The sequence below is a fragment of the Ursus arctos genome, unplaced genomic scaffold (genome assembly GCF_023065955.2).
Source record: "Ursus arctos isolate Adak ecotype North America unplaced genomic scaffold, UrsArc2.0 scaffold_6, whole genome shotgun sequence".
In the NCBI taxonomy this organism is placed as follows: domain Eukaryota; kingdom Metazoa; phylum Chordata; class Mammalia; order Carnivora; family Ursidae; genus Ursus; species Ursus arctos.
The window spans coordinates 72,409,160-72,430,450 of record NW_026623078.1 but is presented as its reverse complement, the minus strand read 5'-3'; the positions used below and the strand labels follow the sequence as shown (position 1 = coordinate 72,430,450).

Genomic DNA, 21,291 nt, shown 5'->3' with positions numbered 1-21,291 from the left:
ACAGAGATTGTTTGTTCTCTTATTATGCTTATTCATACGTACTTCTTTCATGCCAGCAAATAATAAGCACATGGTCAGCCATGGTATTAAAAAGGCACGAGGAAGAAAATTAAGTTACTTCCTCTTTGCTCTTGATTGGGAAGTGCTATATAAACTGGCAAGGACCCTCACTTCATTCATTTTCTCACTCAATCATTCAACCAACATGTAATGGAAATAATGGAGGGTTGGCCTTCACCACATGTGGGTTCCAATTCCAGTTAAATCTTGGCTATACAAATTCCTTGTAAAATAAGAAATGGAATACAAGTGATCATGGTTGTCAACAGTACCAGTAGAAATAGAAATAATAGCAGTTTGACAAAGACAAACACTGACAAGGTAGGTTCCCAGCCCTTTCTTCTCTTGGCAACTAAACAGACTTTTCCAATGCCCATTCAGTTCCTTCCCATCCCTTGCCCTGTTCTATCTTTGTTTGCCTTCTGGGCATTTGTTTGTTTTAATACAAAAGAGGGAGGATGGGGAGAAAGGAATCAAAGAAACCAAGGAAGAGGCAAGAGAGAGAAAGGCCAATACCTGATCAAAGGCAGAGAAAGAAAAGGATTTGAGGAGGATGGGGAACGAGAGGATGAGAGGCCGAGAAAGGAAGGGAGGAGGACATGGCTCTGCATTTTGAGATGGATTTTCATTCATGTTCTTCAAGGGATATGGGTAACACTTATAACTGCTTTGTAAATACCTTTTCCTTACTGAAGTATGTTTCTTTGAATGTGGCAGTGTACATGAGAAATTATGTAGGGCCCTGGGATTTGAGTTATACTAACAGTAGTGGTAATAGTAATAGTAATCATGGTGGCAGTGGCAACCACAGGGGCAGAAACAGTAGAGGTGTGGACAACTGGGCAAGCCACTTTCACTCTTGGGACTTCAGGCTCCTCATTTGCAAAATGGGGGAATTAGAAACATTAGAAACTACTCCTGAGCTCTAATATTCTGTGTTTCTATCCATATCTACTAGGTACCCAGTCCTGAGTTAAGTGCTAAGGGAGAGACACAAGAAACATAACAGATGATTCTAGCCCTCCAGGACTTGACAGAGAGTCAGGCCTTCTTGCTGTTCCTTCACATTCATAACTGAGCCCTGCCTCAGGGCCTTTGCACTTGTTCTTTCTTCTTCCCAGAATGTTCTTGCCCCAGATAGTCACATCAGCCCCTCTTGCACCTCATTCAAGTTTTTGCCTAAAGTCTCCTTCCCAGTGAGTTCTTCCCTAATCACCTTACTTAAAATTGCAATACCCTATGAATTTGGGGGGAATATAAGCATTCAGCCCATGGCAATATTTAAGATTTCAAAGAAAGAAGAAGAAAAGAAAAGAATGCTTATCACCTACTATGTGACAGGAGTATCTCAAAAGAGCTGGGGTGATTAGTTTCTAGTCATGACGCTGGATTACAAGGCTTTTTTGGTAAAATTTAGTTTTATGGTTTATTTTATAATTAACAGTTCATAAAAGTAATAACACCTACCCCCAAAAAAGGTCCAACTCCTTTCTATCTCTCTGCTTTCCCCGTTTAATTCTCTGCTACACTTGTCATCACCTAACATGTTATGTAACATATTTATTTATCCAACATCTGTTACTTCACGTAAGAATTTATGCTGCATTAAGACAGGATTTTTTTCTGTTTTCTGCATTGCTATATCCCCCAGCAACTAGAACAGTGTCTGGCATGTGATAGAGGCTTAATAAATATTTGTTGAATGAAGGAATAAGCGGCATGACATGACTTGGTCAGGCAACCAGTCAGCCTATATTTTTTTGAAAGAGAGAGAGAGGGGGAAAGAGACAGAGATCACAGGGAGGGCAAAGGGAAAGGGAAACGGAGAATCTTAAGCAGGCGCTACACTCAGCATGAAGCCAAAATGGGGCCTGATCTTAGGACCCTGAGATCATGACCTGAACCCAAATCAAGAGTCAGACACTTAACCAACTGAGCCATGCAGGTGCCCCATCAGCCTGCATTTAATACATGTAAGAAGTAGAAATAAAAGCACTGAAGAAATTCGGAGGAGGAAGGGAGGCACATGAGCTAGAACACTTAGGAAAGGCTCATAGCGACAGGGCAACAGGGCTGTGCGTGGAGAGGTGACTGGCGTTAACAATTGGGAGATAATAGGGGAGACCTTGTCGGGTTTTACAGGGAGTGGCAGGCTGGGAAAAAACAATGTGGAAAGGAGACAGAAAGACAACATTGAAAAAGTTCAGGGCATCCACATGCTATGTTCTGGGATAAACCATTTCTTCCTGGAATGGAAGAAAGGATGACTTTAGCAAGTAGAGGGAGGTCAGGACAGGGGAGAAGTTGGAGATGGTCCAAGGAGGCCCAAGACCCCCAGGCACACCATGTGCCATGCCAAAACGTCCCATATATTCTAGAGACTAAGTTGATGGACAGCTCAGCATGAAGGTTCTGAACAACGGCTGATGCCAGCATTGAAGCTGACTGCTGGAAAAGAGAAAAGGTTAAAATAAAGTACTTGTGATCTCCTCCAGGAGAAATTATAATGCTAATGGCAGTAACAGCTACCTTATTTCCTGAACAGGGCACTCCACGTGTGATATGGCATCTCCAACTTGTCTGATTATCTAATGCCACATACAAACTACCACAAAACATAGTGGCCTAAAACCATGTTATGTTTTTACAATGTTGTGTTCCAGGAACTGCGGTGGGGGTGGGGCTCAGCTTGGAGGTTCATCTCAGATTCCGTGCCACCAGCTGGGGTGACTGAGGCTAAGGGATTCACTTCACAATGGCTCTTCATCACATCACTGGCACTTTGATGTTCCTTGGCCTCTCTCTGTTTCTTTCTCCCTCTTCACACCATCCAGGATCCTGCCACGTGGCTTGGACTTCCACATCATGGTGACCCTGGGATAGTCAGATTTCCTACACAGCGGCTCCAAAAGCAAATGTTTCAAGAGAGAGGAAGTAGATGCTGCCATTCTCTTGAGGTCTGGGCCCAGAAACTTGCATGGCACCTCTTCTGCCCTGTTTTCTTGGTGAGAGCAATACAGAGTCTCTCCAGATTCAAGGGGATGAAACATAGTCCCCATTTCTCAATAGGAGAAATGTCAAGGAATCTGTGGTCCTCTTTAACCTACCACAGCAATCTGAAAATATTTTTATTTTTGTTTCTGAACCACAGAAGCTGGAGCTAAGAAAGATGAGAGTAGGGGCACTTGGGTGGCTCAGTTGGTTAAGTGTCTGCCTTCAGCTCAGGTCATGATCCCAGAGTCCCAGGATCGAGTCCCATATCGGGCTCCCTGCTCAGCAGGGACCCTGCTTCTCCTTCTCTCTTCACCTGCTGCTCCCTCTGCTTGTGCTCTGTCTCTCTATCAAGTAAATAAATAAAATCTTAATAAAATAAAAAAAAGAAAGATGAGAGTAACTTATTTAAAGAGAAAGCCCAATAACCTAATAGTTAAGATGATAGTAATGAGAGACTTGATGAAGCCACTCTTAAACTTACTATAAATCCGTTGTGGTCAGCCTAGTCTGATATTTCCATAACACTAGACAAGCAAATGTGTGACATTGAATAGAGACTAGGATGGGGTTAATATATAAAGAAACAATATATGACCCAAAAAAGGGCAACTTAATTCACTGGAAAAACTGTGGTTTAAAAAAAAACAGACTCATACCATATTGAAATATATATTACAGATGCATTAAGAAATGTCAGGAGAAATGCGTATAACCTTGAGGTGGCAATATAGAAAGATTAGATGGATAGATGATAGATAAACCGACAGAGATCATTCTGTAATCTTTATTATTTTATGACAAAATATAATAAGCAAAGTCAAAAGACAAGTACTAGAATGGAAAATAAATACCCGCAACATGCGTGGCAGAGAGATGGCTAGCCACCTACCAAAAATTCACACTGAGAGATAGCAGCCCAGTCCAGAACATAGCCAGCCCCCTTGTATCAATGTTGCATCAGCAATGAATGGTGTATGGCACTTCTAGACCAGGGCTTTTAAGAAGTTGGTAGGGATTCTCCACCCTGCTTTTGCCTTTCTTCAGCTACATGCAGAGGACTCCAAAGCCATGATGGATGGGAAAGCCATAAGATGGTAAGAATCCAAGTCCCTGAAACACCAATTGGAAGAAAGCTGCCCACCTGCAAACCAGAAACGCTCACACTGGGCTGTTAGAAGAACAAGAAATAATCTTCCATCATATTAAGGGACCGAGATTTGGAGGTTCATTTGTTATAGAAGCTACTATTATCCTCATTAATTCAACAAATTTAATAAGTGAAGGGTTAATGCCCCTAATACATAAAGAATACCTACAAAATTGATTATTCAAAAAGAAAAACAATCAGAAAAATGGGAAAATCATAAAAACAGTCCAAATCACTAGTGAGAAAATCCAAATAGATAATAAGTATGAAAATATTCTTAGAACATTTTTACTAATATTCCAGGAAATGCAAATCAAAGGAACTCATCAGACTGACAATTGAAGAGGAGACAATAACCAGAGCTGATGAAAATGCAAAGAAACAAGCACTTCTGCAAGTTGATTGCATGAATTTCTACAGTTTTGAAGGGAAGGTAATCCGCTACTAGATATTAAAATAAAAAATAGACAAACTCTATGTTTATGAATGTATGACAAAATTGTTGTACATACAGTTGCTACTTAATATTTGCTCAATAAACAAGTTAATGCAGGAAGCAATTATAGAATAAAAATTGTCATGTGAGTCTTCATAGACTTTACCTCTCCTTTGCTCACAAAGAAAAATCCTGTAATTGTTCATTTAGTTTCCCCAGTCCCCTTCTTCTCCTATAGAGAACCAAGAGTCCTCTAGAAGGAAGAGACCAAGGAGAATTGCATTAAAAAAAAACACAAAAAAAACGGGGATGTGGGGAGAGACATAAAGCTGCTTAAGAATTACAAGGAAGTAATCCTTGGGGATGGTACCTGGAGGGACCCTAGAGCAGCCACTAGGTCTGAGCAGATGGAGAGAAAAGGGAAGGGAGAGTACACGATGTTTCAGTGAATAAAATGGACCCTTTCCCTCTAGTGTTCTCTGAGGAAGTCAATAAAAAATGAGTATGAGGGATGCCTGGGTGGCTCAGTCAGTTAAGTGTCTGCCTTCAGCTCAGGTCATTATCCCAGGGTTCTGGGATCAAGCCCCATATTGGGTTCCCTGCTTATCGAGGAGACTGATTTTCCTTCTCCCTCCTGCTCTGCCTGCTTGTGCTCTCAATCTCTCTCTCTCTCTCTCTCTCTCTCTCAGATAAATAAATAAAATCTGTTAAAAAATGAATATGAATTACTTTTTCATAACTTTCGCTCTTGCTACTTTTTTGTTACTGGAACGATCTATCTTTGAGACTGGACCATAAAGTCCCTGGAATAATGAGGGTTACAATTGATAATATACTGTATTGTCCACTGTCAACACCTGTAATGCACCATTTCAGCTCCCAGGCCAAACCATGGCTCTTTCATTCACTTAACCAACATTTCTTGAACACCTACTGGGTGTCAGGGAATTACTGATTCACAGTCTCCGGGGCAGAAGTACTAGAATATCCTGGTATTCTCTCAGAGACATTAAAAAGTCCGTCACAGCAATCCATACATTGACATTGTTGTCTTCAAATAAAAACTGGGAATTAAAGTCTGTGGGGATCTGGAGAAAGTGTAAGTGCGATTTAGCAGTTGATGTGGCGAAACACTGAACTTTCATTCTTCACGACTCAAACTCCTTCTCCTGGACCCCTCCCCTTTCCATATAAAAACATCCTTGAACCGAACCTGTAGTGACAACCTACCGTGATGTCTATACTTAAGCCTTGTCAAATGCCAGAAACATGACCACCCATCACTCAGGGGCTCGGGGACTGCACGTCCTGAACATCCGCACAAACCTCACACACAGCCCTTGTCCATTTGCAACCAATGACGATCAACACTGAGAAACAAGAACTGCACAGAAACTAGTGCCCTAAAAATATGGCATCAGGCTCCCCTGAGTTGTCCGCCTGCTTTTGCTCTGCAAAGAAACCCACTGATTGCCTAGTGACTCTCATGGGCATGATAAATATCAGAGAAAGCCTTTCCCAAGCTCCCAGATGTTGTTAGGTAGACGGAGAGAGAGAAGCTGAAGTTACACAGATGCATGACTTTCAAGTGGACAGAATAAAACAGATATTGTGGTAGGAGTGGGAAGAGTTAAAACAGCTCTGGGGCTAGGTCACACAACCCCTACATTTTTCATGATACTGACAATACCTGCAAGATCTTTGCTACCCTGTCCAAGATGAGCAAGGCACTTGACCTATATGGGTCTCAGTGCTGCTAACTGTAAAATGAGGATATTATTACCATAACAGGATTTAATTTTTTTATTGTATATTTATGTATGAATATATATACATACCCAAAATAGTGTGTGGTACATGGTATCATTTAAATAAGTCTCCTTTCACATTCTCTTCTACAGCATTGCTAAATGTTATAATGTCTGGCATAGCGGGCATTTGCTTTCCTAAAGGAGTCCTGAAGAGAAATACAAGACTGAGTGACCTTTGGGACTGAGTCCATGTTTTCGACAATAAGTCATTCAAACTCAAGTATAGCTCAGTGAAATGTATAAAAGCTGGAGATTAGGAAAGCGGGAATCTGATTCTCGACCACCCACAAAAAAGAACTGTCCATCCCAAAATGTCAATAATGCTAAGACTGAGAAGCCCTGAAATCACCACATTGTGAGGAAACCCAAGGTTGTACAGGCCATATAAAAAGAGAAAATGCCTGAATTGTTCCAGCTGTCCCAGCCATACCAGCCCAGATGTCAGACATGAGTGGAGGCGCCATCTTGGACATTCACATCCCGCAGAAGCAGAGTGAGGAAGAACCAAAGAACCCGGCAGCATCTAACTGAGCCAACCTGGATGTCTCTAGCAGTTACAGCCACCTCAGCAAAAGCCCCACACCTCTGGGAGCTATCCTCACTGCATGCTATTTTAATTCATGACCAACAATGTCTAGTTGCTTAGTTGTGGAGTGGTTTGTCCATAGCCATAGATAACCAGAACAGCACCGTTTCCTTCTGGGAGGATGCTTACCGGAACAGGAAGCCAACAGAAAGCCCCAGGAAGCACACGAGTTCACACAGCTAGTAAACAGTGAGGCTGAACTGAATCTTAGGTCTCATTGGTCCAAATCGTAACTGAGGATTTTTCCATCTCAACAGACTGAGGAAGATGAAAGCAGCCAGGGCAGGAAGGTGGGAAAGGCCAAGGCAAGTAGAACGGGGCCACGGGGCCCATCATGGTGGTGGCAGGGAAAGGAGTTCAGATTTACTACAGCAGAGGCAACTGTATGTTTTTAAGCAGTGTAGTGAGGGTCGGTAAGAAAAAAATTATTATTATTATTATTATTTCCCTGGTATTATTATGTACCAGGAAAATGTTTTACTCACAGTATCTCATTTAACACTCCTGAATTTACAGATAAATTAAGGGAAAAAAATATTAACTAACAGGAAAGGGTCCTAAAGTGCTAGAGGGTTGAAATCAGGGCCTGTGACTCCACTAAACCCAAGGCTCATTCCAGAGACCACACAGGTGTTCATTTAGGAAAAGAGCAGGGCATCGTGGTAACCCTGATGGAGAGCAGATCCTGGAGTCAGCTACAGCAAAATGAAATATTAGCATCCATTTCAGGACTTCTTTCTGAAATGACAGCGTGTCCCAGGTGAGCCTGGGTGGGGCCTAGGTGTCCACCTGAGTTTACCACAGGTGGGGTTTGGTGTATCTGGCTGAAAGGGGCAGGAGGTGGGGAAGTAGGATGGAGGTGAGGCATAGACACCCAGAGGAGAGAAGGGAAGAGAGAGGTATGGGAGGACGAGATGGGGTCTAAACCTCGCGTCCAGGGGCAGGTCCAACCTGGGAGATGCTTGAATGTGCTGAGGGCTCCAGATGGCTCCACCCCAGGGCAGCTAACCTGGGCAGGGCAGCAAGAGACCCTGCTCTCAGGGCTGCCACACTGCCCCCCAATGCCTCACGGAGTCCTGGCAGGACACCCCAGCAGGAGAGAAGAATGCGGCAGATGCCACAGGAAAACAAGCTTGTAAGCACCTGTGAGACATGTGGGGCTCTCCTAGGGATACCTGGGGAAGGAGGGGACTTGGACTTCAGGGAGGGCGTGTGTGTGTGTGTGTGTGTGTGTGTGTGTGTGTAAGCTCCAAGTTTAACTGTTAATGAGACCCCAGCTATATCCATGAGCCTGTGAGGCCTGGAGACACTAGGTCACTATGTTATTTCCATCAAAGGCTTTAGCAAAGGAAAGAAATGATGAACAGAAGGAAGAAAGAAGAGGCAAGTCAAGGGAGGGGAGAGGAGAGGAGAGGGAAGGAGAGGAAGGGAGAGGAAGGGAGGGAAAGGGCCAGAGGAAACCCTCCTGCTTGTTCAACTTAGTCATGGGCACCAAGTCCCGCCCCCCCCCCCCCCCCCCCCCCCCGCAAACAACTGCCCTGAGAGATTCGACTTTTCTTCCTTTCTCTCGACCGGAGCAAAAGAAGCTGTAATGAGGTTATTTATTCCTCCCAAGAAGCACTGTGGTAATAAGTCCCTTAGCTGACTGCTCTCAGGCTAAGCTACCCCACAAATATATGAAATGTCCAAACCCAGCAATCAGTACAGCTAATTGAAATGCCAACTTGAAGTTCACTAGATGAGGACTGCTGGGGTCACAGTCATTACCAGCGATTAAATGTTATGTGAAAAGATCCATGAAGAGACACAGTTTTCACAATATGCTTTAACCCTGCACCCACTGTGCGAAAAAGACCAAGAAAGTGAAACCCTGGACAAGAAGGCTGGACTGGGACCAGGACAGAGCTTGTCCTGGGGGCCGAGCAGGGGCACACAGACCTACCTCTCTCTCTCTCAAGTAAATAAATAAAATTTTTAAAAATAAATAAATAAAAAATAAAGGGCCTCCTATTGGGATGGCATACCAGACCCAGGGATCAGGTCGGGGCACCAATCACAGCTTTGCCTCTTTTTTCTCAACTGTAAAGCAGAGATAATATCCATACCTCGCAACTGCCATGAGGATCCAATTAATAAGTAGTTTAAACGCTGAGACGAAGGCCTGGCGAATAGCTATTATTCAAACATGTTCCCTGGGCACGGATGGATGGCTGAATCAGTCCAGAGGGGCAGACAGTGGTGGTCAGCCACACTCCCCCCTCAGGAGGAGACCGAGCGGAGCCTTTCATGGCTGCCTAGGTGCTCAGCGACCCTTGGGTGATCAATTGGGTGACTGTCTCCTGACTACACACTGCTCCATGTCTCTGAGTGCAGGGCACTGCTGGCGGCCACCTTCCTGCCCCCGCCCCCATTCTCGTGGCTCCCCGCGTGCAGCCCACCTGCCCGCAGTGCCTCCTACCCCACCGCCCTCTGGTTTCCCTCTCTGCTTCCTCTTCCTCATAGCACCCCTGAGACAAAGGTGTCCCCCATTTCTACCCTCTGCCAGCTCCCTTCCTTCTGCCACACTGTCCCGTGTGCCTGTGCCAGGCTTGCGAGGAGAGATGCTCGTCTGGGTGAATTAGTAAGTGGGTAGCTCACAGCTTTATGGAGCACTCCCCATGGGCCGGGCCTTTTATTTGCATTACGTTGCTTATCCTCGCTTTACCCCTAAGAAGGTATTAGCATCTCATTTTAGAGGGGAGGAAACAGGCTACTTAGCCCTAAATCACACCGCTCATAAATTGCCAGGATTCAAACTCAGGTCTCCCTGACTCCAGAGCTCTCACTAGACTGAAGGCCCTTGAGGTCAGAAACCACGTTTACAGCTTCTGGCATCCCCGTGGCACCTTGGCAGAACAAGCTGAGCACGCAGTAGGTGCCTGGTGACTGCTGAGTGCCAGGCGGACTCGGCCCCGGGGCACACACTTGCCCCAGGAGTGCCTGCCAGCCCGGGAAGGGGTTAACAGCCCCGGCAGAGGGAGCCTGGCTCCGGGCAACTATTCTAAATAATGAGCCTCTGGTATTCGTGCTAATGACATTTTTCTCTCATTGCTCAGGTTTTACTTGCCGTAGTAATGAATTAATTAGTGAATATGGGTGAGGAGCTCTTTGAAGTTGTAAAAGCCCAGAGTACAAATACTAAGAACAGGAACCACATAGACTCCATCGGAGAGCCTGTGAGGGCCCTTTAGCTCACGGGGGCTAACCACCAGCTCCCCCAGGACCCGTGCAGACAGAACAAAGGAAAGGAAGAAGGGACCCCCCCCCCAGGGGTGCCTCGAATACGCCCAAACACCAGGGCAGTCTCCAGAGGCTCCCCGTCGCCTGGAGTCTGGCAGACAGTCCACCTGGGCGGCTCCTTCCCACAGAACACCATGGATCGCCCGCTGACTGTGTCGGGAATAATCTGAGGCCTCCTAGAGGCTCAGCAGGCACAGCGCCATGCTACTGGTGTCCTAGAAGTTGTAGGACCGGTTTAACTGCTCCGACAGGGAACAGGATCCCTGCATGACCAGGCCCCCAAACCCAGGGCCTTACTACAACCGTCACTGACTCATAATCTGCAGGTCAGCTGACTGAGGAGGGGCGTGGCTGGTGTGGTTCGGCCCTGCACCCTCTCATTCCCGTGATGGGATCGGCAGCTAGTGCAGGTGTGTCCTCCTCGTGGTGATGGCGGAGATGCAAGAGGGAACCCCACTCGCTCAAGCCGCCATGTGTCGCAGCTGCTAATCCACCATTGGCCAAAACAAGACCTGAGGACGAGAGGAGCCCAGAGGCAGGAAAGTGTCCCCAACCACAATGGGAGGACATTGTAAAGTTACTTAGAAAAGGAGCCGGACACAGCAAGGGGTAGGGCATTAGAAGAGTCTATCATGAGGACCGAGGGGTAGCATGGTGGTGGCAAACCATCCAGGTATTTGATAGCCATGACCAACGATCCAAAGTCCTTACCCTGCTGTTTCTGTAAGGCTCTGCGAGAGCTCGACAGTGCCTGCCCCCCGTAAGCAGGACATGAGCACTCTGGTTGATGGGTCCCAAGCACCCTATGCCCTCACTTCTGCTCCCTATCTGGTCCCTGCTGGCACTAGAGGCTGAAACCACCATCGTAAAGACACTTGATCCTTAACATTGCACGTAACACATATACATGTCATCATCTAGACCAAGGAGGCCACTATGGAGAAAAAGAAGTACTGCCCATCCAGCTGTCCCATGGGACAAATAGCTAAATAGTAATGGCAGGCAGCGTTTGACCATCCAAGCCTGGCGAAGTGCAAACATGGAAACCTCATTCCACGTAGGGACCGCCATCAATGCTGCCGTGTCACATCTCCCTCTGCACCCCATAGGGACATCCCATAGCTTTTTGGTCACTTGTAGATACTAAATATTCAGCCCAGTGCAGTGGAACACACGCGTCATGTCTAATTTGGTATTCGCACCCTCCCCTCCCCTCGCTCGGGGCTCAGCCTCTTGGCCCAAGGGACTTGGTGGGGAGGAGGAGGTAGTTTCCCCACCTCATCTGTCTCCACTCCTAGCTCCTCCAGCGGAGACAAGGGGATTACAGAGAAGAGGAGGAAAGCCTTCTTCCTGGGCAGGTGCTCTTTAGGTCACCTATGAGCTGAGTGGTTGGCACCCAGATGCTGGTTATCTCCCAAAGCACACATGGGAGAGAACCTACAGGGTCTCCTCATCACACAGCTTCCTAGTGTGGCAGAGCACTCTGGAGCAATCGCTTCCAGTCCCTCCACACCCACCTCATATCTCAGCCCGCAACCCACCCCACAGCCCGCATGGGCCGGGTACCAGCAACACAATTGTGCCAGACATCTCTGATGCCCCATCAGTTCGCCCTGGCTGTTGCTGAAGCAACAAGTGTTAGCATCTCTCTTCTGCTGCCCCAGGCATCCCCTGGTTCCGCTGGCGTCTGCTCAGCCCCTCTGGTGTAGGTACAAACTGGAAGTACAAGACCATTAACACCGCCTGGAAACTACATGACCAGTGGAAGACTAAAATGGTTTTCCATGACTCTAGGGACAATCCCAAGGCAGGATCCCCCCAGGATCAAGACCCAGTTGTCCACAGCAGGAACCACCTCAAGAATGCACCCTTAGGATTGGCTTTCCCTCCCTCTATATCATTTTTCCCAGCACCTCCGCTCTTGATCTCCAGGATTACTTCCCAAAATAAATGACCTGCGTGTGAGTCCTTCTTGTAGGCTCTGCTTTGGGGGAACCCAAGATAGCACAGCAGATCATGCTCAGTGACCTTCCCCTGAAGCAACACTTGGCTTGTCATGCCAAAGGGATGAGGAAGGCTTCCCACTGCCACCCCGACTCTGGGTCCTGCCATTCCTTTCCAACACTCTTCTCTGCAGAGTCAGCAACTGTGTCTCTACCAGTGAATTCTTCTTGGAGGGAAATTCTCATTCAGACGCGAAAGACATGGACAAGAGCTAAGAGGTGTAGATGAGGCATCGGTGCCCATGTCAATTACCCCAGCTTTGTAACCCAGGGAGTCGTTCAACGATGCAGGGTCCTAGAGCTAGAAGGTACCTCATTTCCACACTCCATGTCTCACATAACAAAGCCGTAGGGAAGAAGAGGGGAAATGACTTACCCAAGATGACTCGTAGGTTAGGGGCAGACACAAGCAGGACCAGAGGTCTCCTGACTCCCAGGCCAGGGCCTTTCCCACATGGCCACCACTCTCAGGGGAAGAGCATCACACTACAGTGAAACAGCAGAAACTATGAGGTTTTATACACAAATGTTTGGATCCTGGTTCTCCTTACTCGTGGTGTGATCTTGACGAAGTTATTCAACCTCTCTTGGGCACAGCTGCGTTACCTGAAAAATGGTTATGATAATGTCTTCCTCATAAGGTTGATGTGCTCAATAAGCATGTGATTGGGAGAAGTTTTACAATTATTATATAGCCTCTCAAGGCTCTGGGTTTCTTATCTAGGAACTGTTGATAAATAATACTCAATATTCATGTTCCTGGACTTTGGGGATGTCATGGTAAGAATATACATATGAAATCACTTTAAGACAAAAAATACTACACATATAAAAGACATTATTATTATTATTATTACTTCAAAACCAAAATAATTCTATCTGCCATCATTCAAATTATCAATCTGTGATTTCTGTGTAAAATCATTGTTGCTCAGGCTTTTCATAGAGGTAGATACCATGTAGGTACCCATTTCCCTGGAGTTTCCATAGAGTAAGAAAAAGTAAAAAGATTTGCAGAACTACCTGAGGCCCTAAGAGCTGAGAATATTCTCTTGTTATTGCTCTGCCATGTTCAGAAGATTGGTACCCCCAAAATGTTCTTAAGTGGTTGATACAGATATTCCAGAATGAAAAGGGAATTATTGTCCCAGAACTGGGGAAATAGTGGGTGTTTTTAAAGAGATTTACCAAACCAAGGCAATCGAAACTAAACCTTAAGACAATGTCACCAGAACTCAGAAAATCACTGACCACAAAAGGGTCCTTTCCAGGGGAAAGTTAATAATTATCCTATATTTCCTAAAGTGTGATAAATATACCAGTGACAGTGCATAAAACAATATACATACAACAAACTATCAAGACCTGAAGCCAAGCATCCAAATATTCATTTGTGTGTACATACATGTATATGTCTATGTGTACAGACATACATATATGTCTGCATATATAAAGAGGGAAATTAAATGACTCATCCTTGCTGTTGCACGAGGCAGTGGTGATGGACCTGGGAGCCTCATCCAGGCCCTGTGTTTCCAAAGTTTATCCTCTTTCCATTCTGCCTTGTTTGCTGTCTTGAAGACCTTGGCTGTCTGGTTCTACTTAGTGACCCACAGTAAAACCCTGAAACCCAAAGCCCTGTGATTTGTCCTAACAGGGAGCAAGGAAGCACAGGTTGGTTTGACCACAGTAGGTTCCTCTGCTGGGCTTGGGGGGAGAAGAAGGCACCCAAGATGAGGGGCTGCAGTGGGTGGTGGCAGCTTCTGAAGGAGAGGGAAGCTGATGGGTCCTAGGGACAGGCACGCCTCGGAGCTGGGATCTGAGTGACGAGCACTTCCTGATCTGATCAAAACTGTTCGTATGCCTTTGCCTTTGTGGGAAAGCTCCATCCTTATCAATATCATGTCTGAGAAAAAGTAACGCTGATTGCTATTGATGGCGACAGTCTACACCATCAAGGGCTCATCCCTCTGGTTGCTGTGACAGGACACCAAGACCACCTCCTGGGGCTTATTCCTGGGAACGAACAGTAAGACAGGTCAGTGGTGTCCTCAGTGACACCCAACCCATCAACCCCACCAAAATTCAGGTGAGGTGAGGACTCTTGGCCACCCCTGAAGCCTGATGCTTCCAGTTGGATCTGGAGAGCCAGACCAGGAGTTCCAAAAATGAGGAGTAGCTCCAGCAGGCCGGGGCTGGAAAGAACTTGGGGGGTGGGGGGACATGGCGGGTCTGACGTAAGGGGTAAGAAATGGTCTTGTGAGTCCTGGCCAAACCCAACACGCTATTTCTGCCAAGGCCCTCACCAGGCCAGTCCCAGGCGTAAACCTGCACCAGCCAGTCTTGGGGGCCAACCCTCAGTTCTCTGTTATCCCCCCATCCTGAAATGGTCCAAAGGCACCCCAGCCTCCCTTCTATGGCCCCGAACTGAGGCCGGTGAAACTGGAACAGTTCTGACCAGTACTCCGAGACTTGAAAAGAATTGAACCAGACTACAGCCCGGGTCGCAGGGCTGGGAAGGGGGCAAAGAACAGCCGGGAACTCCAAAGAGACCCCCGCAACCAAAAGTTCACACTTAGAGCACCTAAGGAAGGCCAACTTGCATCTCCCAGAACTTGAAGCAAAAGGAGCATCTTTGTAATAGAGTAGTCCCCCCCCCCCCCCCGCCCCCTTATCCACGGGGCACGTGTTCCAAGATCCCCAGCCCATGCCTGAACCTGCAGGTACTATCAAATCTTATTTAGACTACGTCTTCCTATACATACACAACTACGATGAAGTTTAGTTTCTAAATTAGGCACAATAAGATTAACAACAGTAACTAACAATAAAATAGAACAATTGTAACAATCTACTGTCATAAAAGTTACGTGAATGTGGTCACTCTCTTTCAAAATCTTACTGTCCTGTACTCACCCTTACTGAGCCCGCCTGAGATGATAAAATGCCTACGTGATGAGACGGAGCGCGGGGAATGACGCAGGCACCGCCACGCAGGGCTTTCCTCTTCCGGGAGGTGGCTCACGGTGGATGATTGACACTGAGGAGAGCGAGACCTCAGGAAGGGAACCGCAGATAAGCGGGAGTAAGTACGTGAACACGAAGGACTTAATAGCACCACCTTCTGGCAAGAAGAAAAACTACAAGCAGCGGGATTTGAAAGCAGCATTAAGAGAAGCCACCACGGAGCAAGCAGCTCCGACCAGGAGAAGCTTCGGAAGTCCTATTCTAGGTCAAGGCTTTCATTTAACAAAAAGGGAAACTGAGGCCCTGAGAGGGGAGGAGACTTCTACAGGATCAAACAGATCGTCGGTGGCAGGACTGACTTGAGACTCCAAGCTTGCATTGAAGGACTTCCACATAAAGCTACAGAAAGCGACCTTGTTTCTTCAGTTATAAAGAAATAAGGGAGGGGACTTAATGCCCCCACAATCGCTGTGCCAAGTAGCCTGCCGATGTAGATTACTACTGTCCCCACTCTGCAAGGGGGGGACAAGGGTTAGCTGGCTCAAGGGTCTCTAAACTCCTCTTCAGGCGTGTTGGTGCTACAGCTCATGCTCTCTGATCGCAACACCACGTTGCTCCCGGTGGACTCAAAACTGAAGCCTGGAAGATTTCTATGGCAGCCGCCTTCCTGTACCAGTTAAGAATGCATCCACTCAATTTATCAGAAAGCCTGATGTGCACCCCTGAATTAAACAAACAGGGCTTAATCTTGCTCACCTATCAAGTAACCTGGAGGTAAGTGATTGCTGGCGTTTATTCAATAACTCGATAATGTCAAGGCGAGCAGCAAGGCTGTTCTCTTGACTTTTTGTCCGGCTTATCACTCCAAGGTTTCGTGAAGCTACTGAATACAAGGCCATACGAAGGAGGGAAGCAGCATTGCCTGCTGTACATTGCCATCTTATCAGGAAAAGCATCATGCTTCCCAGAGCACCGGGCGGATCCAGAACCCAGTGACAGAGACCCCCCCCCCCCACCCGCCGTCCTGCAGGATGCGTCCAGCTAGGAAGATGGGGGACCCTGATACTGTCACAGGGGTTCACCATGTCTGCCATCTCATGCTGTCGCCTGAAATCTGTAATTCCCTTCAGACCTCACCTCACCTTCGACCCCATCCTCCAAATGGTTATCAAATTCTGCATTTCCTATTCAGAAGTTCCTCTCAAATCAAGTCTCTTGGTTCTGTCTCCTATATTAGGGTATCATTCAAGGTTTCATCATTGCTCATCTGATAACTTTAAAGGTATTGGAAAGTCCCTTTGTCCTCTGGCCCCCACCTACTGCTCTATCCTTTCTCGTCTTCGCTGAAACTGCCGCTTATAAACAACCCCAGCACGCACTAATGCTATTACTGGCTTCATTCCGTCACACTCGCCGCTGCTCTGCCTCCTCGACCATAGCCTACCAGCCCCATCCCACCCCACCAAATCCTCACTCTTACTCCAGCAAATGTGTTCTCTTCTCATCCTTCAAGATGGCTTAGGTGACCTTCCTCCAGGAAGCCTTCTTTGATTCCCTGTATTGGTTATGTGACCACTGAGCTCCCACAATACCTAGTCATGAATTCCACTCTCACTTCACCACTGAGGGCTCCCAAACTCCCAGCCTCAGCCCTGTCTTCTCTGTGGGTCTAGATTTAACGGTGTCGTGACCTTCCTCTATCAATTGGGAATACATTCACTCAATTTATCAGAAAGCCTGATGTACACCCCTGAATTAAATGAACTGGGCTTAATCTTGTTCACCTATCGAGTAATCTGGAGGTAGGCGGTTGCTGGCACTCATTCAATGGCTCGATAACGCCAGGGCCAGCAGCACACTGTTCTCTTGACTCTTTGAGGAGGTCCACTAGTAATACTCTCTTCCCCGCCTGGATTAATGGAGAAATAACTTGTAGAAAATCAATACATAATCCTTTTACTGATAAAAACTGACACTGGAGAATATATACTACAAATTTGAGCAAGCGGGATTCCCAATCCCATGGCCCAGAATTAGACTTCCCCATTCAGCTTCATGACTGAAGCAGGCTCCAGGTCCACGCACGCTCTGCCCCTGCCGACCTTCACCTCCCAACACACTGTTCCCAAGCTGTGTGTCTAGCTCTGCGTCTCCATCACACTGCTCGTCCCATGCATCTTGCTTCAAGTTGTGTCCAGAGGGACCACTCTGACTTGCCGCTCCTCTCTGCTTGTTCTCTGTGCTGCAATCAGAGAGGTCTTCCCCAAAACCATATCTGATCATGTCGCTCCACGCACACGTGAGAATGCCGCCCCTGAATCAGCAGCGTCTTGGCCCTCATCTCTCTCCCGGATGTACGGTACACCCGAGAAAGCTTTCCAACCTCACTGATCAGTGGAGAGAAATACTTGATAGCATGTCAGAGCAATGTTTTGCAATTATAAAATGCTCTCTGAATGGTTTCATCCCCGGGGGCAGTCCCTGGCTTTGAAGGGAAGTGGCTGTCTGACCACTTCAGCAAAGACCTGTGTTCTGGAATATACCCAGGGCATTACCTTGTCATCTGCTAAAAGGTTTCAGAGCAAGAAAACATCCCAGATGAGAGAAATATGGGCAACTTCAAAATTGCTGGCAGCGGTGAAGCCCTGACTGCCACTGTCTCCCTGGACACAGTGTCTGGTTGAATCTTATTCTCCTCTGTCTTTCAGGACGGGGTGTAAGGACAAGATCCTTGCAAGAAGAAGCAGTCTTTGGGCTCTGTTGATAGGCTGCTGGTCTCCTGTGGACAGAGCTCTGCAGTGTCCTTTGTGGCAAAGATCGGGGTCCGGCCGCAGGGCCCCAGCTCCAACACTGACCAGCTGTATTATAGGATCCTGAAAAATCATCCACTTCCCCGAGCCTCAGTTTCCCTTTTCATCACCAGCTCTCTGGAACGCATCTTTGTTCTTTACATCTTTCAAATCTCTGCAGTACAATTTATTTCTTTCCCTTGCTCACTCAGCCCTGGCTACGTGGGCCTTTGTGCTGTTTCTAGGACATTCCAGGAACACACCTCAGGACTTTTGTGCTGGCTTTCTTCCTCCCAGATAGCAAGGTGGCTCTCTCCTCGTGCCTTCCATTCCTCACTGATCATCCTGCTTGTAATTACAGACACCCCCCCCCAACTCCCTGGGGCGTCCTGTCTCTTCTTCCTGTTTTATTTTTCTCCACAGCAGTTACCACCTTCTAACACATTATGCCATTTGCTCACTTAAGTTTGCCTCTCTCCCACCTCCTACTCCATTACAGTGGAAGCTCGAGGAGGCAGGGATTTTGTCTGTTTTTTTCACTGTTCAGAACAGGGCCTGGCACATTGTAAGGGCTCAAAAGTAAATAATTTCAGCACATGTTTCCTGAGCACCTACATGTATCAGGCTCTGGGGCATAGAAATGTCCCAGAACAAGACAACTCCTCAAGATGCCAAGTGTCCAGCAGGAGAGACAAACAAGGGAACATATAGCTCATCAATCGATAAAACAGGAGTAGAAATGGAAGGACGATGGGATCAGGGGTAATTCAGGGGGGAACTAGCTCCTTCTCTCAGGAGGAGGGAAAAATCAGAGGATTCCCAAGGGACTGACTCCTGCCCTGAGTTTGGAAGGATAGACAGCATTCCTAGGATTGGAGGAGCCGGAAGGCTGTTGCAAGGCAGAAGTTTTGTTTCAGAAAACACGAAAGGCAAGGCTCTGTCATTTGCTAAAAATTTTCTATTATGAGCAGAGCTGTCTATCTCCGAGATCACGTGATGGATGCTGAGTGGATGAATACATAAACGACTCGAACAGAAAGAGACAGTCTAAGGCATCTTCTACTTGTACTACCCTACGTGTCCGTGGCGCAATGGTACAAGACCAAAACCTCCTTCCAGACCAAAGACTCGCCCAACACCCCAAAAAGAAATTTTACCATGATAGCCTTCTTTGAGGAAGAAATTCGTCCCAGAAGCCTCAGTGAAAATGCAGGTTTGCAGAGGAAGCTGACGTCTTGAGCTCCCGAAGCAGATTGTTTTATTAAAGACTTGAATTGAGAGATGTCTGGGTGGCTCAGTCAGTGAAGCGTCTGCTTTCAGCTCAGGTCACGATCTTGGAGTCCTGGGATCGAGCCCCACATCGGGCTCCCTGCTCAGTGGGGAGTCTGCTTGAGATTCTCTCTCTCTACCCTTCGCCCTGCTCATGCATATTCTCTCTCTCTCTCAAAAAAATAAATAAAATCTTAAAAAAAAAAAAAGGCTTGAATTGCCACCTGGAAATAAGCAGCATGCTGAGAGCATGAGAGGACAGGTGAATTTTCATGGAGACAGCAATGGCGGAGAGCAAGGCTGGCAAATCACAGCTTCCCACCACCTGCTTTGTGTGGCCTAAAAGCGAGACAGCATTTGACATTCTTAGATGGTTGAGAGGGGAGGCGAGGGGAGAGGAATCCAGAGAAGAATACAATTTCACGAGTGAGAATGACATACACTTCGCACTTCCTCTTCCATCAGTAAGGTTTTATTGGCACAGAGCATACTCATTTGTTAAGCTGCATCCTGCGGCTATCTCACATCCAGCGGCATAGCTGAGTAGTTGCGACAGAGACGGTAGAAAGGCTCAACCATTTGTTTTCTGAGGACTTAGAAATGCACGACTGTGAGGTTCTTTGTGGTAAATAATACTAGCCCAGAAGCTACCAAAGGGTAAAAGTCAGGGCAGCTTAAGCTGCCCCTTACAGGCTCATTACCAGGTTCTCTGAAAGCATTCAGAACTCAGACCAGACAGTACTTGTGGTGGTTAATTTTATATGTCAACTCGGCTAGCTCATGGTAGCCAAGTTCTGCTTGGACATCAGTCTAAATGAGGTGAAGGTAGTTTTTAGATAAGATAAGCATTTAGGTCAGTAGAGGTTGAGTCAACCACCTCACCCTCCTAATGTGGGTGGGCCTCATCCCATCAGTTGAAGGTCTTAAGAGAAAACAGACTGAGATCCCCAGAGGAAGTGGGAGTTCTGCCAGCAGAGTGCCTTCAAACTCAAGCTGCAACGTCAACCCATCCCTGGGTCTCCAGCCTGCTGGCCAGCTCTGGATATTTTATATATGTAACCAATAGGATGTGTGTGTGTCTGTATGTACACAGACACACACACACACACACACACACACACACACACACTACTAGTTCTGTTTCTCTAGACTAATACAGCTTCCAAGAGGAAATTTTTGAGCAGGAGTTGAAATGCCCCTTTGTCTTCTCATAAGATCTATTGTTTCACTTTAAGTGGATGCAGAATTAGAAAATGAGGGAGAAGAAAGGATTTTTCAAAAGAAAGGAAGAAAAGGAAAAGGAAGAAAGCAGCTGGTGGCCAAAAAAACACCTGTCTGAGTTCAGCTCCTCCAGGAAACTGACACCGACACGGAGTGAGCAGTGTGAGAGACCCTTGTGGAGGGAATGGTGTGTATGCGGGAGGTAGAGGCAGCGGGAGTAGGCAGAGAAAGGCTCCAGACCATGATGCTGGTCTGACATCGGTGAAGGGAGAGGAGGGAAGAGAGAAAACTGGGTGGAAGAGCCTCACACTGCAGTGCAGCTCAGAACTTTTCACCCAGCCCAGTGGGGAGCTCCAGGGCAAAGCTGGCCTGGAGAAGGGTCCAGCCCTGGGCAGACACGGCAGTCCTTGTAGCTCCCCGGAGCTCAGTTCAGGCTTTTGCTCCAATGCTGCTGTGGATCCCGAGGGCCCTGCCACCCTCAGCTGACTGCCCCGCTCAGGGCCGGTCTCTCCTGAAGGGGTATTTTAGATGACACCCACCTGGCCGCCTCAAGCCCTCACAGGGCTCCCCTACTTGACCAGTTGGTTGGGGAGGCTAAGCAGAGAATGGACACAGAATCCACACTCTTTTGTTCCTTTTTATGGGTCCACAAGCTTGCCTGACCAAATACTAAACTATTTATGTACTTTTAGGGGTGGCACATGTAACATCATTGTTGCCCCATAATAT

The 21,291-nt window shown here is 47.0% G+C and overlaps 1 long non-coding RNA gene across 2 annotated transcripts in view; it reads right to left on the bottom strand.

Annotated features, from left to right (window-relative positions):
- The window catches only part of LOC125281051 (uncharacterized), an 84,732-nt gene extending 69,309 nt beyond the window's left edge, over positions 1 to 15,423 (bottom strand). For both annotated transcript variants that reach the window (XR_008957742.1, XR_008957741.1), the window contains exons 1-2: positions 15,233 to 15,423; positions 12,693 to 12,922 (exon numbers count right to left, since the gene is read on the bottom strand). This is a non-coding gene — a long non-coding RNA (uncharacterized LOC125281051). The remainder of the gene's footprint in view (positions 1 to 12,692; positions 12,923 to 15,232) is intronic.
- Positions 15,424 to 21,291: the final 5,868 nt, after the last annotated feature.